Source organism: Saimiri boliviensis, chromosome 7 (assembly GCF_048565385.1).
Source record: "Saimiri boliviensis isolate mSaiBol1 chromosome 7, mSaiBol1.pri, whole genome shotgun sequence".
Lineage (NCBI taxonomy): Eukaryota > Metazoa > Chordata > Mammalia > Primates > Cebidae > Saimiri > Saimiri boliviensis.
Window position 1 is genome coordinate 81,156,149 of NC_133455.1, and position 15,926 is coordinate 81,172,074.

The 15,926-nt window shown below is 36.9% G+C and overlaps 1 protein-coding gene and 1 long non-coding RNA gene across 5 annotated transcripts in view; both read right to left on the reverse strand.

Annotated features, from left to right (window-relative positions):
* The window catches only part of GRIP1 (glutamate receptor interacting protein 1), a 713,425-nt gene that overhangs the window by 607,255 nt on the left and 90,244 nt on the right, over positions 1–15,926 (reverse strand). The gene's annotated exons all lie outside the window — the stretch shown is intronic.
* Positions 1–15,926, reverse strand: part of LOC141585144 (uncharacterized) — an 83,589-nt gene that overhangs the window by 5,514 nt on the left and 62,149 nt on the right. Inside the window, exon 1 of the long non-coding RNA XR_012518479.1 lies at positions 1–15,926. This exon is cut by the window's right edge and continues 62,149 nt beyond it. This is a non-coding gene — a long non-coding RNA (uncharacterized LOC141585144).

A 15,926-nucleotide genomic window follows, 5' to 3' on the forward strand; every position in this document is an offset into this window, starting at 1 on the left:
TTTAATGAGCCAGTAAATGTGTAGAGATCCAGGACTTTTAAATATTTAAGGTGCTAAATAAAGATGTGTCTGAAAACACAAAAGAGAAAAGAGCAAGATCCTGATTAAACAACAACAAATAAGATTTAGTCAATAGTACACCTAATTTTACTCTGAAGTTTTTATTTTGTTAAGAGTTGCCTTAAGTTTGAAATCAGTAATTTACAGGTATATTAATAATTTAATATTAAATTTTCATGTATATTTTAATAATTACATACATACATATTCACAAACATAGCATTAAAAAGTGCTCTGTCATACTTAACAATCCACACCTAGAGATCCATGGTTGTTCTAGAAAGCTGTAAGCACAAATGTTCATAACTGGAAATTTACTAAGTTTATAATCAAACTTAATGATGAATGTTTAAGCCAGGTGCAGTAGCTCATACGTGTAATCCTAGCACTTTGAGAGGCCAAGGTGGGCAAACAGCTTGAGTCCAGAGTCTGAGATCAGCCTGAGCAACATGATGAGACCTCACCTCTACAAAACAAAAAACAAAAACAAAAACAAAACAATAAAACATTCGCCAAGTGTGGTGGTGTGCACCTGTAGTCCCAGCTACGTGAGAGGCTGAGGTGGGAGGATCACCTGAGCCCAATAAGTCAAGGTTGCAGTGAGCCATGATTGCACCACTGCACTCCAGCCTGAGCAAGAGTGAGACCCATCTCAAAAACATAAATAAAAATAAACACATAAATATAATGAAAGTTTAAACTTAATAATTAAAGATAATGAGTGAACAACTATTGAATGCACATTATAATACAGAGGCTTTACATATATTTCATCTAGCCCTCACAGCAAATCTATAATAAAGGTAGGTATTATAATTTGACCCATCTTAGAGATAAAAAAAAAGAAGGAATAAGGGGGTTAAGTTATCAAGACTACAGCTTCAGAGCTAGAATATGAACTACATGTTTGTTTTAAAGTTCTACAGTGTAATGACAAATATAACAATAATGAATTGAAGAGTTTTTTGGAAGTGCACTTAACTTCTCACTGCTTAGTTTGATTTCTTATCTCTATTTTCTTTTCAATACTCCTTGTTCTCATCTTCTGCATCTACACATTCTACTTGAACAACAGCATCCATTTCTATGGCTTCAGGTTCACCACTAAGTTGAAGTTTCCTCACTCTAGATCCAGCCTAGACAGCCCCCTCTCAGTCCCCACCAAGGAGACATCTTGACTTGGATGTCATTCTGCTACCTGAAGCTAAACATGACCATCACTGAACACAGTACCTCCAGCCCACACCCAAAGTCTACTTTTCTTCGTATGTTTCTTACCTCAGAAAATAACCCTATCTTTCTTTCAGTGCCTACACAAGGAACCTGGGAGCAACCATTCTCCTTTAAGCCCTACAGACAATCACATTACAAGTTCTCTTATTTCTACCTCCTGATTAACTCTCCCGTCAGTTGAGTCTTCTCACCTACACCTCCATCGTCAACTTCAGCAGAACTACTGAACAGTCTCCTACCAGCCCTGCTTGGGGCCACATTGTGAACATTTTCCACAATGCTGCCAAAGTGATTTTTCTAAAGAACATATCATGCAATGTACTCATTTATTTATTCAGCAATTTTTTGTTGAAGACCTTCTGTGTGGCAGGTGCTATTCTGCATAGCAAGAAATACACCTGTTAACAAAAGAGACAAAAAAGGGTATCAAAGAAATGTTGTTCTAGTGGAGAGGCACTGACGTAAACAAAATGAGTGTATACATATGTCTATGTGTAGATGTGTGATGTGTGGGTGTGATATTAGATGGTAATAAAAGCACACTGCCCTCATGCCTCATCTTACTAGTCCTTCATTCACCCACACCCTAGGATTCATCCCTATTGAGCTACTTTTACTTTCCCAAACATGCCATGTCCCTATATCCAGGCCTCTCTACATTCTCCTTCTTCTACTTAAAATTCTCTTCTCACTGGCTTTTCACCAGGCTAACCTTTTGTGTGGCAGGTACTACCGTGTGGCATTAGCCTACCCTCTTCCAGCCAGTTTTCCCTGATCCCCCCAGTTCTGAACTTGCTGTCCATCATGAGGCTCCCAAAGCAACTTAACCTTCCCAGAGAGTAGTTAACACATGTTCTGATTATGTGATAGGTATTTGTATTAGTTTGCTCCGGTTGCTCCACAAACTGGTGGCTTAAACCCCAGAAATTTATCTTCTCACAGTTCTGGAAGCTATAAGCCTGAGATCAAGGGATTGGCAGGCAGGCATGATTTCTTCTGAGGCCTCTTTTCTTAGTGTGCAGATGAATGTCTTTTCAGTATGTCCTCATATGGTTTTTCCTCTGTGCATGGATGTTCCTGGTATTTCTTCGTGTATCTAAATTTCCTCTTCTCATAAGGACAACAGTCAGACCGAATTAGAGAATACCCTAAAGGCATCATTTTTAACTTAAGCACCTCTTCAAAGACTATATCTCCAAATACAGTCACATTCTGAGGTACTGGGGGTTAGGGATTTAACAAATGAATTTTGGGAGTAGGGGCAGAGGACACAATTCAGTCCATAATAATATTCTACAATCGACTCATTATCAATCTTATTTGCCTATGGCCCTAAACAACTGCCCATTCCCATATTATTTTGAAGAAAATGCAAGATATCATATCCTTCAATTAGTAAATATTCCTTCAACATCTTTAGATAAAGAAAGTATATTTTGCTCTCTGGATCTAAACAGATGAGATCTACTAAGCTCTCTGATTATTCTCTAATATCTTTTCTGGTTTTTGGACCATTTCAAAAAAGATTCTGCCTTTTTGGAAAATATATTTCCTTATAATAATCACTAACAAAACAAATGTTTTAAATCTTCAATGTGGTAGATCTTCAGTCTACACTCCAAGGATGAAAAAGAAGGTATCTATGGGTGGTTTTAGTTGAGGTTTAATTTTTCTACATGCTTCTTAGGCTACTGGAAAAGAAACTCTGTGTGTGTGTGTGTGTGTGTGTGTGTGTGTTTGTGTGTGTGCGAGTGCATGTGTGTGTGTGAGAGTGTGTGTGTGTGTATGTGTGTGAAATATTACTAAAATGAGACTAACAGATTTTCAAGGTTCATTTTGAGAATCCACACATGTCACTCCATGTATCATCAGTGAGACCCAAGAAGCCAGGCTATTTTCTTTTTTCATTATGGATGCCCTTTACAGATCTCCTCATCTCCTAACAGCTGTCATGGCAACATTCTCCTCTGTCAGATGAGAAAGCAGCATGGCTCGTCCTCTTAATGCATGAATGAACCACAGAGGCTTCTGAATAACAGAATTCCCCAGAGTTTGCATGACACCATTGCAAAATGCAGTTTTGCAGTTTCTGCCAGACAGTCTGTTTTCAAAGTGATGCCTTCTCCATACTGACACTTCATACTGTGATGATAAAATGAGGAGTAGATGAAAGAGATGGTCATTCTTTACTTTCCATTGGTATCTCTATGTATTTTGTCCTTAAAAAGCAGGTTGTAAAATGGCAATGAATAACATGGGTGCTGAAGAATATGTGGACTACATAGGATTTTAACAACTAAATGACATTTTCATTCTTGCATATATTTATAAGAAAAAATAAAAAAATTGCTGTATTCCAGAAATAAACTGAATAGTATAAATACCAAAAGTTTTATTCAGCAGAAATTCTTGAAACTGGAATAAATGGTTTGGCTAAGAATTCTGCAAATGAACACGAGTAGGTATACTTACATTGATTTTTCTAAAATAAAATGTATTTTTAGCACAGTTTTAGATTTATAGAAAAATTACAAAGATAGTACAGTGAGTTCCCATAACCCCAGAGAGTTTCCCCTATTGCTACACATTCTAAGTGCACATTTGCTACAACTAAAGGAGCAATATTGATACATCATTATTAACAATAAAGTCCATACTTTAGTTAATTTTCTTCATTTTACCTAGTATTATTTTCTGTTCCAGGACCCCATCCAAGAAAACACATTTCATTAGCTGTCATGTTTCCTTAGGGTCTTCTTGGCTCTAACAATTTCTGAGATTTCCCTTTGTTTTGATGACCTTAACAACTTTGAGGAATATTCATTTTTGTAAAATGCCATCAGTTAAGATGTCTGATATTTTTCTCACGATGAGATTGGAGCTAGGTATTTTGGGAAGGAAGACCACAGAAGTAAAGTATTATCTCTATCACATCATACATAACAGCAATAGTATTTATCACTGCTGATGTCAATCTTGACCATCTAGTAAATGTATTCATAACTACTAGAAGAAACTACTGTGAGTAAAGACCATAAAATTACTTTCTTTCCCTTTTGCACATCATACTCTGAAACAAAATCACTATGCATAACCTCTCCACTTTCTTGAGGATGAAGTATCTGCAGTAATTGTTTGGAATTCTAAAGGGGAGACTGCCTCTTCTCCTCCATACATTTATCTTTTGTATAGATATACCACAATTTGTTTATTCATTTACCTATTGAAAGGTATTTTTGGCTGGGTGCAGTGGCTCATGCCTGTAATCCCAGCACTTTGGGAGGCCGAGGCAGGCAGATCACTTGAGGTCAGGAGTTCAAGACCAGCCTGGCCAATATGGTAAAACCCCATCTCTACTAAAAATACAAAAATTAGCCACGTGTGGTGGTGTGTGTCTGTAGTCCCAGCTACTTGGGAGGCTGGGGCAGGAGAATCACTTGAACCCATGAGGCAGAGGTTGCAGTGAGCTGAGATTGTGCCATTGCACTCCAGGCTGGGTGTCACAGTGAGACTCTGCCTCGAAAAAGATATTGTTGCTTCATTGTTTCTTCTTTTCTAATATAAGCATTTAGTCCATAAGTTGTTCTCTAAGCATTGCTTTCCTTGCATTCCACAGTTTTGTTTTTGGTTTATTTTGCTTTTAATTGACAAATAATAAATGTACATATTTATGTGGTACAATGTGATGTTTTGATGCATGTATATATTGTGTAATAATAAAACCAGAGTAATCAGCATATTCATCACCTCAAATGTGTGTCATTTCTTTGCATTGAGAACTTCCAAAACCTTCCCTTCCAGCTACTTCAAAACATATGCAACATGTTATTGTTAACTCTAGTCATCCTACTAAGCAACAGAACATTAGAACTTATTTTAGATGAAGTTTCAAATACTAAAATTATTTTAAGAAAATAAGCACAACCATTTAAGTATGTTATTCACAGTTACACTGCTACTGCTTGTATACGGAGAAACAGGAGTTAAACTCACAATTTTTTATAAGTTACATTTTGAATTTTATTTTATTCAAAAAAATTTTTAAGTGACTGGGTCTCACTATGTTGTTCAGGCTACACTCAAACTCCTGGGCTCAAGAAGTCCTCCTGCCTCAGCCTCCTAAGTAGCTGGGACTACAGGCTATTCAAAATATTCTTCAACGTATCTTGTGACTCCTTCAGTACATGTATTATTGGGAAGGGTGTTGTTTAATCTGTAAATATTTTGGGATTTTCCAAATATCTTTCTGTTATTGAGGTATAGTTTAATTTCATTGCAGTCTGAGTACATGCTTTGTATAATTTCTATTCTTTTAAATTTGTTAAGGTATGTTTTACGACCAAGAATGTCATCTATCTTGGCAAATTTCCACGCAAGCTTGAGAATGTGGATTCTGCTACTGTTGGATGGAGTGTTTCATAAATGTCAATTAGATCAAGATGACTGATTAAGCTATTCAAGTCAACTATATCCTTACTGATTTTCTGCTTGATCTATCAACCAGTGAAAGAGGGGTGTTGAAGTCTGCAGCTACAATAGTGAATTTGTCCTTTTAAAATTGGGCCTCTTCGCAAGTCCATCAGTTTTTGCATCATGTATTCTGATTCTCTGTTGTTTGGTGCATATATTTTTAGGACTGTTATGTCTTCCTGGAGAACTGACACTTTTATTATTCTTAATGTCCCTATTTCTCCACGATAATTTCCCTTGTACCAAAGTCTGCTATGTTTAAAATTAAGATAGTGACTCCAGCTTTCTTTGGAATGGTGTTAACACGGTGTATCATTCTCCATCCCTTTAGTCTTATCCTGTCGCTTTATATTTAAAGGGGCTTCTTGTAGACAATAAGGACTTGACTACAACTCTAGGTCTCCTATATATTATATATTTCTTCTTATTTTGCCTTCTCTTAATTGTCCCCCTCTTGTTCTTCTTTCTCCTGCTTTAATTTAGCACTTCATATAACACTCTATCTCCTCTCTGAGCATCTCAATTATACTTCTTTTAATTTTTTTCACGGCAGTACTCGAGTTTCTAATATGCATTTTTAAACTAATCTAAGTTCAATTTCAACTAATATTATAACATTTCATGTGTAGTGCAGTTACCTTATAGGAGAGTATTTCCAATTCCTCCCTCCAATGTCTTATGACATTGTTCTCATTCATTTCACTTAACCATACCCTATAATTATCTAATACACTATTACATTTAATAGTTTAAACAAAGTTTTGTTTTAGCTTAATTAATGAAAAAAGCAAAAGATTTTATTTTACCTTACTTTATTCCTTCTCTGATGTTCTTCTTTCCTTAACGTTGATCTAAGTTCCTGAACTATCATTATCCTTTTCTCTAAAGAATTTCTTTTAACATTTTATAAAGAGTAGATATGCCATGTAAGTAATAAATTCCCTCAGTTTTGCTTATGTGAGAAAGTCTTTATTTCTCCTGCACACTTGAAAGATAACTATCATGGATTTAGAGTTCAAGGTTGGTGAGGGTTTATTTTTCTTTCAACTCTTTAAGTATTTTACTTCACTTGCATAGTTTATGATGAGAAGTCCACTGTAATTGTTATTCTTGTTTCTCTATAGGCAAGGTGATTCCCCCAACCCCAGGGCTTCTTTCAAGATTTTCTTTTCATATTCTGAAGTTGAATGTCATATATCTAAGTACAGATTTTGTGGAATTTATTCTACTTTGTGTTCTCTGAGCTTCCTGGATCTGAATTTAAGTTAGATGTCTGTCATTAATTTTGGAAAGTTACCAGTTATTATTACTTCAAATATTTCTTTTGTTCCCATTCTCTTACTTCGCATTCTGATCTTCCAATTACCTATAAATGTACGTTTCACCTTTTGAAATTGTGCCAAAGTTCTTGCATCTTCTGTTCTGTTTTGTTGTTGTTTTTAATTTTTTTTTTTTTTTTTTTGAGACACAATCTACCACTGTCAAGCAGGCTGGAGTGCAATGGCACATTAATAGCTAATTGCAGCCTCAACTTCCCAGGCTCAAGTGATCTTACCAATCCTCCCACCTTAGCCTTTAGACTCTCAAGTAGCTGGGACCACAGGCATATGCCACCATGCCTGGCAAATTTTTTAAATTTTTTTGTAGAAATGGGGTCTCACTATGCTGCCCAGGCTGGTCTAGGACTCTTAGGCTCAAGCAATTCTCCTGCCTCTGCCTCCCAAAATGCTGAGATCACAAGTGTAAGCCACCATGCCTGGCTCTTTTTTTTCCATTATCTTTTATCTCTGCATTTCAGTTTGGGAAGTTTTTACTGACCTATCTCCAAAGAAGATCACTGAGACTTTTAAAAATCATGTTAAGTCTTCTGAGTGACCCTTCAAAGGGATTCTTCATTTTTGTTACTGTGTTTCTAATTTCTAGCTTTTCCTTTTGATCTTTTCTTAGATCTTCCATCGCTCTGCTTACATCACCCCTCTGTTACTGCATGTTATCTGCTTTTTCTATTAGAGCCCTTAACATATGAATCATAGCTACTGAAATTCCCTGTGTGATAATTCCAAAATCTGCGTCACATCTAAGTCTGATTCTGATGCTTGCTTTGTATCTTGCAGACTGTGTTTTTCCCCGCTTGTTAGCATGCTTTGTTGAGACAGGATCTCACCCTGTTGCCCAGGCTGAAATGCAAATGCAATGATGTAGTCACAGCTCACTGCAGCCTTGACTTCCTGGGCTAAAGTGATCCTCCCACTTCAGCTGAAGTAGCTGGGACTACAGGCATACACCACCACAGCAGGCTAATTTTTGTAGAGACGGAGTTTCACCATGTTGCCCAGGCTGGTCTTGAACTCTTGGGCTCAAGGGATCTGTCCACTCAACTTGCCGAAGTGCTAGCATTATGGGCATGAGCCATGCACCCAGCCTCATCTGTGTAATTTTCTGTTGAAAGCTAGACATGATGTAACAGATAACAGGAATTAAGGAAAAGGACTTCAGTTTGAGATTTATCTGTCTAAGATTGGGCTGTATATACTGTTTGATACAGATGTGGCTATCAGAGGCTTCAAAGTCCTCTAGTGTTTTTGTTTTTTTGTTTTTTCATCTCTCCTGTTGTCTTTGGGTTTTCCTAAGACTCCCTCCTTGGCCAGTGTCTACATCTTGCAGCTCTTTCTGCTGTAATCCACTGTTATTATAAGGAGCCCTGTTGCTGGGTGCTAAAGAGTAGGGAAGGCAAGCATTCCATTTTCTTAGGATTGCAACTCAATCTTTTGGTGGGCCTATGCTGCGACCTTTACAAATGTTTCTTAGCCTTTTCCTCCTTCCTTGGTTGACACAGAACCCTAGAGGGGCCTTGAGTTAGAGAAATATCTTCTCCCCAGATGGGATAAACCTCTGGCGAAGCCCTTTTCCTTGGAGAGTAGGTCTTTATTATAGAGAACATTCTGGGTGCACTTCACAGTCATTACTTTTCCCTTCCCCTTGGCAGAGCCAGGACAGGAACTGTCTTGGCTCTTTGCTGTGAAAACCTCATGAGGTTTCAGGAGGTAAAGTCCATGTATGAGTGAGACCCTCTCTAAAACTCCTGTGTCTATAAGTTGACTCTCAAGCTAGTCAACACTTAGCCTCCAAAATTTCATTAAAATTACTATTTAAATGGCCCTTCTGGTCTATGGTTCCAGTTGCTTCTGCTGTAGGCAAGCAGATCTTAGCTGTGACTCTCTGAATTTACCTATTTCTTCAGATTTTGGGGTGGCAAGCAATTTTCCCTGAGATTGCTGATAGGTCCAGGAAAACTTACCAAGTTTTAGTTTCCTCAGGTTTGGAAGGGAGTGAGGACTCTCAAGCTATTTACATGCTCAAGTGCCTTACTTTGTTTTTTTCATATCCCTATTTTTAATACTTATTTTATAGAAACAGAAATGTTTGCTTAGAAAACTATTTATTGAGAATTCAAGACAAGCTTAGCATAATAACACATGTTCTGGAAGAGAAAAGCTAATCTACTCATTCAACAAATATTTGTTGAGTACCTATTATGGTGCTAAGACATGTGCTAAATAGTAACTGGATAGTAAGGTATGGTGACAAAGACAGCTCTAGTCCCTGCCCTGGAAGAACTTATATTCTAGTGACTGAGACAGGAAAAGGATATATGCATGAAAATAGTAAGTGCAATCTTTAAGAAGCTCATCACAGTGATAAGATAAAATATAATAATCATAGAATATAAATGTTTGCATACATTGGAATAAGGTAGTTCAGCAAAGAGAAGAGATGGTATGGGCTTGAATATTCTGGGACTTGAGCAGAAGTTAGAAAATAAGTAGAATTAAATTTGTGAAGAAATATCATTTTGATAAAGGGCACAGCAACAGCAAAGACTCAGCAGCAGGAATGAGAATAATGTATTTCAATACAGCCAATTCAGCTTGGCTGAAGTGTAGTTTTCATTGCAGAAGAGTGGGAGAAAATAAGTGGAAAAGCTGGCGAATGCCAGAAGCAGAAATGTGTTGTTCAACAAGAGCTGTGAGGACCTTGTTGTTAAAACATTTGTCAGTGGGTGGAATGGGAAAAGTACTAAACTAGGATTCATGAGGACACCTAGCATTTGCCATTAACCAGTTGTGGGCCTTTGGGCAAAATTGCCCGACTCTGAATCTGTGTCTTCATCAGTAGTAAAAGAAATGTTGAATTGCTGAGTCTCCTTCCTACTTTAACACCCGATAGTTCTGGGTAGGAAAGTCTTCTATATCACTCCAAAAAGTAGGAATCCAGTCTCTGCCTTCAAATGACAGAAAGCTTACTATTCTTTGAGGCAGCTGGTTCAACTGCACAGACACTAAACAGCTAAAGTTAATAGAATGGTTTTATTAGAAATGACCTGAAATCCGCCTTGCCATAATTCACTCTGTTGAAAGTTCAAAACTTTGGAGCAGCTCTGTCCAACAGAACTTCCTATAAGGCTAAACAGTCAGTCCAATTCAGCAATCACGTGATCACTTAGCACTTGAAATGGGGCTACTATTGAGTACACAGCTGATTCTTTTTTTTTTTTTTTTTTTTTTTTTTTTTTTTTTTTTTTTTTTTTTTTTTTGAGACGGAGTTTTGCTCTTGTTACCCAGGCTGGAGTGCAATGGCGCGATCTCGGCTCACCGCAACCTCCGCCTCCTGGGTTCAGGCAATTCTCCTGCCTCAGCCTCCTGAGTAGCTGGCATTACAGGCACGCGCCACCATGCCCAGCTAATTTTTTGTATTTTTAGTAGAGACGGGGTTTCACCATGTTGACCAGGATGGTCTCGATCTCTTGACCTCGTGATTCACCCGCCTCAGCCTCCCAAAGTGCTGGGATTACAGGCTTGAGCCACCGCGCCCGGCCTGATTCTTTTAAATTTAATTTTCATTTAAATAGTCACATGTGACCGTGGGTACCGTGTTGGACCGCCTAGCTCTAAAACAACCCCAAATAAACTTCTTTCCACATAACAGATATTCAGATGTGTGACAGTTCATTAATGCCCAGTCCTCAAGCTTTTATCTCTCTAGTTCATCACAGTAAGATGCTCTAACCATTGTTCACATGGTATATTTTCCAGCCCCATGTTCTTACCGATACATTCTAATTCACACACACTCAGCTAAGGTCCAAAGATGCTTTCCAGAAACCATGAAATCCCTAAACTTACATGCAAATCTGTTGTGTATACATGCACATTATTTAGAGAATAGCTTTCATAGTTGCCTTCAGATTCTCAAAGAAATTCCTGACCTCTAAAAGGGGCCTGCAGTGAGAGGAGAAGATGAAAGAAAAATGGAATACAATGGCAGTATTAATGCTAGCCGTGAAATGTAACATAACAAATGAAAAGGCTGAGATGAAAGCAGACCTTAGGAACCCTAGTGCCTAGGCTTGTTTCTATTTCAATACCACCTGTGTATTTTCACACAAGAGTTGCTTCAGTGTCTTTTTAAAACACTGCCACCATTTTTTTTCTATTAACAAGGTAACATGTAATTTTTATAAATCTGTATGTCATGTAAAACTGTCATTTTCAGTAGAACCATGGTTGAAAAGTATTTTTAAAATATTAAAAACATACCTTAATACCAAAAAAAAAAAAAAAAAAACCCCACACTATGTAGGTTATTCAGGGATTTGGGGTTGGTTTTCTTCTTTAACTTTTTTCTCCTTTGACATGACAGTGGTTTTTCTTTTTTCTTTTCTTTTGAAGGAAAATGCACTTCAAAACCCCTCTTTTAGTCTGTTAAAGCCATTTGTAATTCCCCTGGTTCAGATTCTACTGCCTCCATATAGGTGGGTGTATTTTGAAAAGATTTTTGAATTCTGAATAAATTCATCTTCCTAAATCAAAAGACCTATGGAATATCAAAAAATCTGACCTCTATTGGCTTAAATCAAAGCATCACAGGTCTGCCAGTGTTTATCCTATTTTTCAAGAACTCCGGGAAAGAATTCTGTTACCTTAAATGGTCATTCATTCCAATGCCATCCAGTAAAAGACCACATATAACATGACCTTCAAGTAATTTTGTAGATACCATATTGCCTTTTCCAAGAGTACATAGCAAGTAAAAGTGCATCAACTATTTGATGGGTGTGGCTTCTCTCTACTATTATCCTAATGTAATCCAAGCATTAAAATTATTTTAAAAGATCCTTTGGCATACTGAATATTGAACTCTTAAGAGTTTTCCTACATTACACAGTTTGAAAGCATTTTCTTCTTTTTCTGTTCATTTCTTTCTCTCTCTTTTTATAATAATATTAAACTAGTAACTGCAATGGCTACAATTTAAAAATTCTAAACAAAGTAACAGAAAAACAGTATTTCTACCTTGACATGAATTAGCCCAAATTTGTAAAGCTACTTCTTAATAACAATTGACTAGAAGACAAAGCATGAAAGATAGGAATCTGTGTCCTTGCAATTAAGTCTTTTTGTGTAAACTTTAGAACATATGTTTTTGTCTTTCCAGTTCTGAAGAAATAAGTTAGCATGAGCCATAATAAAAAATCTCTTTAAGTCATCTTCCCCATCATGAATGGCAGGACCTAGAGTCAGTCTTACCAGGGGTGGCCCTAAGAACTATATTGTAACTGCCCTGGAATTCCCCAAACAGATGTAGGTGTAAGGATTAAAGAACAATGAATCTGGTCCCTTCTCACTAGCGATAGCATTGCCTCCCTGGTCCATATGCCCCTCATCTCCCACCAGGTCACTAGGACACCTGCTAACCCATCTTCCTGCTCACCCTTGACCTCTTCTATTCCTAACCCAGTCGCCAGGGTAGGGGGGATACTTTAAAAACATGTCAGATCATATAACTCCTTAACGTAGTAGTCCAAATGATTCCTAACTCACTCAAAGGACGAGCTAAAACCTCTACTATGGCTCATAAAGCTGCCTAAATTCCTTTGGGCGTTTTTTTTTTTTTTTTTTTTTTTTTTTTTTTTTTTTTTTAAGACAGAGTCTCACCTTGTCACTCAGGTTGGAGTACAGTGGCATGATCTCAGTCACTGCAACCTCTACCTCCCAGGCTCAAGTGATTCTTCTGCCTCAGCCTCCTGATCCGTTGAGATTACAAGCACCTGCCACCACACTCGGCTAATTTTGTATTTTTAGTAGAGACAAGGTTTCACCATGTTGGCCAGGCTGGTCTCGAACTACTGATCTCAGGTGATCTGCCCATCGTGGCCTCCCAAAGAGCTGGGATTACAGGCGTGAACCACCACAGCTGGCAGGGTTTTTACTTAAATGTTACCTTCTCCATTAAGTGATCCATCTAAAATCTCAACTCCCACTCCATACACACACATATTTCTTACCTCCTCACTTACTATATTGTTTCTCCTTGTAATTACAAGTATCCAACATGTGATAATAGATTTCACTTATTTATCATATTTGTTAACTTATTTATTGAGTATCTTATCCAACTAAAATGTAAGCTTCATGAAGGCAGAGATTTCAACATCTAGAACACTGCCTAGCATTCACTATGTAGTGGTATATAAATTGAATAAACCCAGGTCCACAAAAAAGTTGAAGTGAAAGGATGAAGTAAAAATGATCATAATTCTGACATTGTAAACTAAAATTCTCATTTAAACACAGATATTGCTCTCTGGAATTTTTAATATAATGTAGAAATAAAATGCTCATTATAAAAAGTCAAAATGAAGGCTTAGCAAGGTGTCTGGCATACAGTAAGTGTTCAACAAATGTTTGCTATTACTGATTTTTACTGCAAACTTTCCTTATGATAAATTCTTAAAAGTATCCTGGTCATAGACAGAAGCACATATATTAAGTGCCTAATTAAGTTTAATTTTCAGGGTCCCTCATTTGCTAAATCTTACTCCAACATACAAAAGGGGTCCTCAAAATGTGTTCCACGTTTTTGTAAAATTTGTAAAAATAAAATATTTTAACTGGATCTCTTATGACTGCTGTTACCATCCATTGCAATTCTCCTCTCATCAAAATCCCCTTACATTGAATGTACTGGAGGAGCCATGGGCATTTTTGGAATCTGGTGGGTCAAACTGACTTTGGAATTATACTTTATTTTGGCTTAGTGGCTGTTTTATATGGATTTGAGGTCATTTCCAGGGATAGGTATTGATAGCTGTTCCACACTAGAAATGTCCAGGAATATTCCTACTGTCCCTCATTCCATCTCACCCTGCAAGGCCAGAGGTCACATCACAATGAGAACACCTCTTGCCAAGCCTGGCACCAGAAATAAATGAGTAGTGAAGAAGAAACAGGATTTAAAATGTAAAGAGCCACGAGCTAGTCTGTAGAAAATTCTTCCAATCATTACGTAAACAAATGAAAGCTCTCTTCTGTCAGAAACATATTCAATAATGCAGCATATGAAATTAGAAATGCAACAAACCTGTGGCAGTGCTACAAATAGCAAATAAGTGTGCATGTGATAATTTTCAGGTTTTATGCAACTATTAACAACAACAAAAAAACCGATTTCCATCTACCATGCTAGAAGACTTACCTTTCCTGTCTCTTTGTAAAAAATAGTACAAAATCATTGTCATATGAAAAGGCAATCAAAGAGTAACCAAAATAATACAAGAAATAAAATAGAGGCATGTAAGAAAATTACTAAAAATGTGAAAAACGTTAATACATCCATTCTGTCCAAGGGCAAAATACAGAGACCAGTTAGAAGAGTATTCCCATGATCCAAGAGAGACATGATGGAGGTTTGGACCAGGGCACTAGCACCAGAGGTAGCATGAAGTTGAGAATGTGTTTTGGTCTTTAGTAGTCAACAATGAACATAGATCAATGATGCATTCTGAGGCCGTCAGAGCACAGCTGTTAAGAGCCATACCCTGGAGCCAGACTGATTCAAGTTTGCCTCATAGAGATGGATTTTGTAATGTTTATAGTATTTACCAATTTCATAAAAACTTGTTGTGATGTTTTTCTCACTCGAACTAAATATTTAATGTCATATCTAATTTTGTATTTATAACTTTGGAATCCTTTTTTAAAGGAACTCTCTCCCTTCCCCAGTTGCATAGGCTTAGGCTCCACAAACCCTGTATCTGCCTTTGGTCAGAGAGTATGTGCATTTTAAATTTTGATATATGCTGCTTAATTTCCCATTGGAAAGATTATGCCCAGTGGCACTCCTGATTTCCTTCAAACTTAACCAACATTAGCTATTATCAGTTTTTCTCAATTTGGCCAATTTGATAGATGAAATTTTAATTCGTGATTCTTTGATTATCAGTGATGCTTAACATATTTTCATATATGTATTAGTGATTTACGTATCTCTCCTCATAGACTGTCCAATCCAGTCCTTTGTCATTTTTCTATTAGAAAGCTAGTCTTTATTATTTGACTGACATACAAACAAATGCAAAATGTATCAAATATTTTTACTGCTACTGTGTGTGTATTTACACCATTTATCTTGCACATATATTTTCATTTAAACATTTTGCCTCTAAATGCCTTGTTTCTAAAGGATAGGTTCATGCATGACAAGAAATGTGACATGTATATCATATCATATCACTGGCAAAGAATGAAAGTACTTTAAATGAGTGATATTTAAAGCAAAATCTACACTCCTTATCCAAAATCATCACTACCACTACTTCTACAGTGTGAACAGCTATGTCCATTCAACTAACAACTGAAGCTAAATACAAAGGTTGAATAAGTATGATGTGTCTGGCCAAAAGAATATTTCATCGTCTTGCTTCTGAATAACTATCTGAATATTTGTGCCTTCTAATGTCATTATGTCTACTTATCACCACTCTTCTGAACTCTTTTTTTAATTCCTTAATACTCTCTTTTTCTCTTTTTTGGCCAATCCTTGGATTCCTAAAACTCACATACACAAATTCAAATTTATAAACTGCCAAGCTAATGAGAAACTTGAGAAACAAATTCTGTGTTCTGAACTGAATATAAACTGTATCTAATTCTGGTCCCTGCTGAGGGCTTTGAACACACTTATATGATTGAAAATACAATTTCAGAAACAGAAGCAGGTTGCTAATTACAAGGAACATCAATGGACAGCTCCCAGAGAAAGATTCATCAGTTCTGGTGTAATTATGAAAGTATATATATAAACATTAGCATTCCCAAATCTGC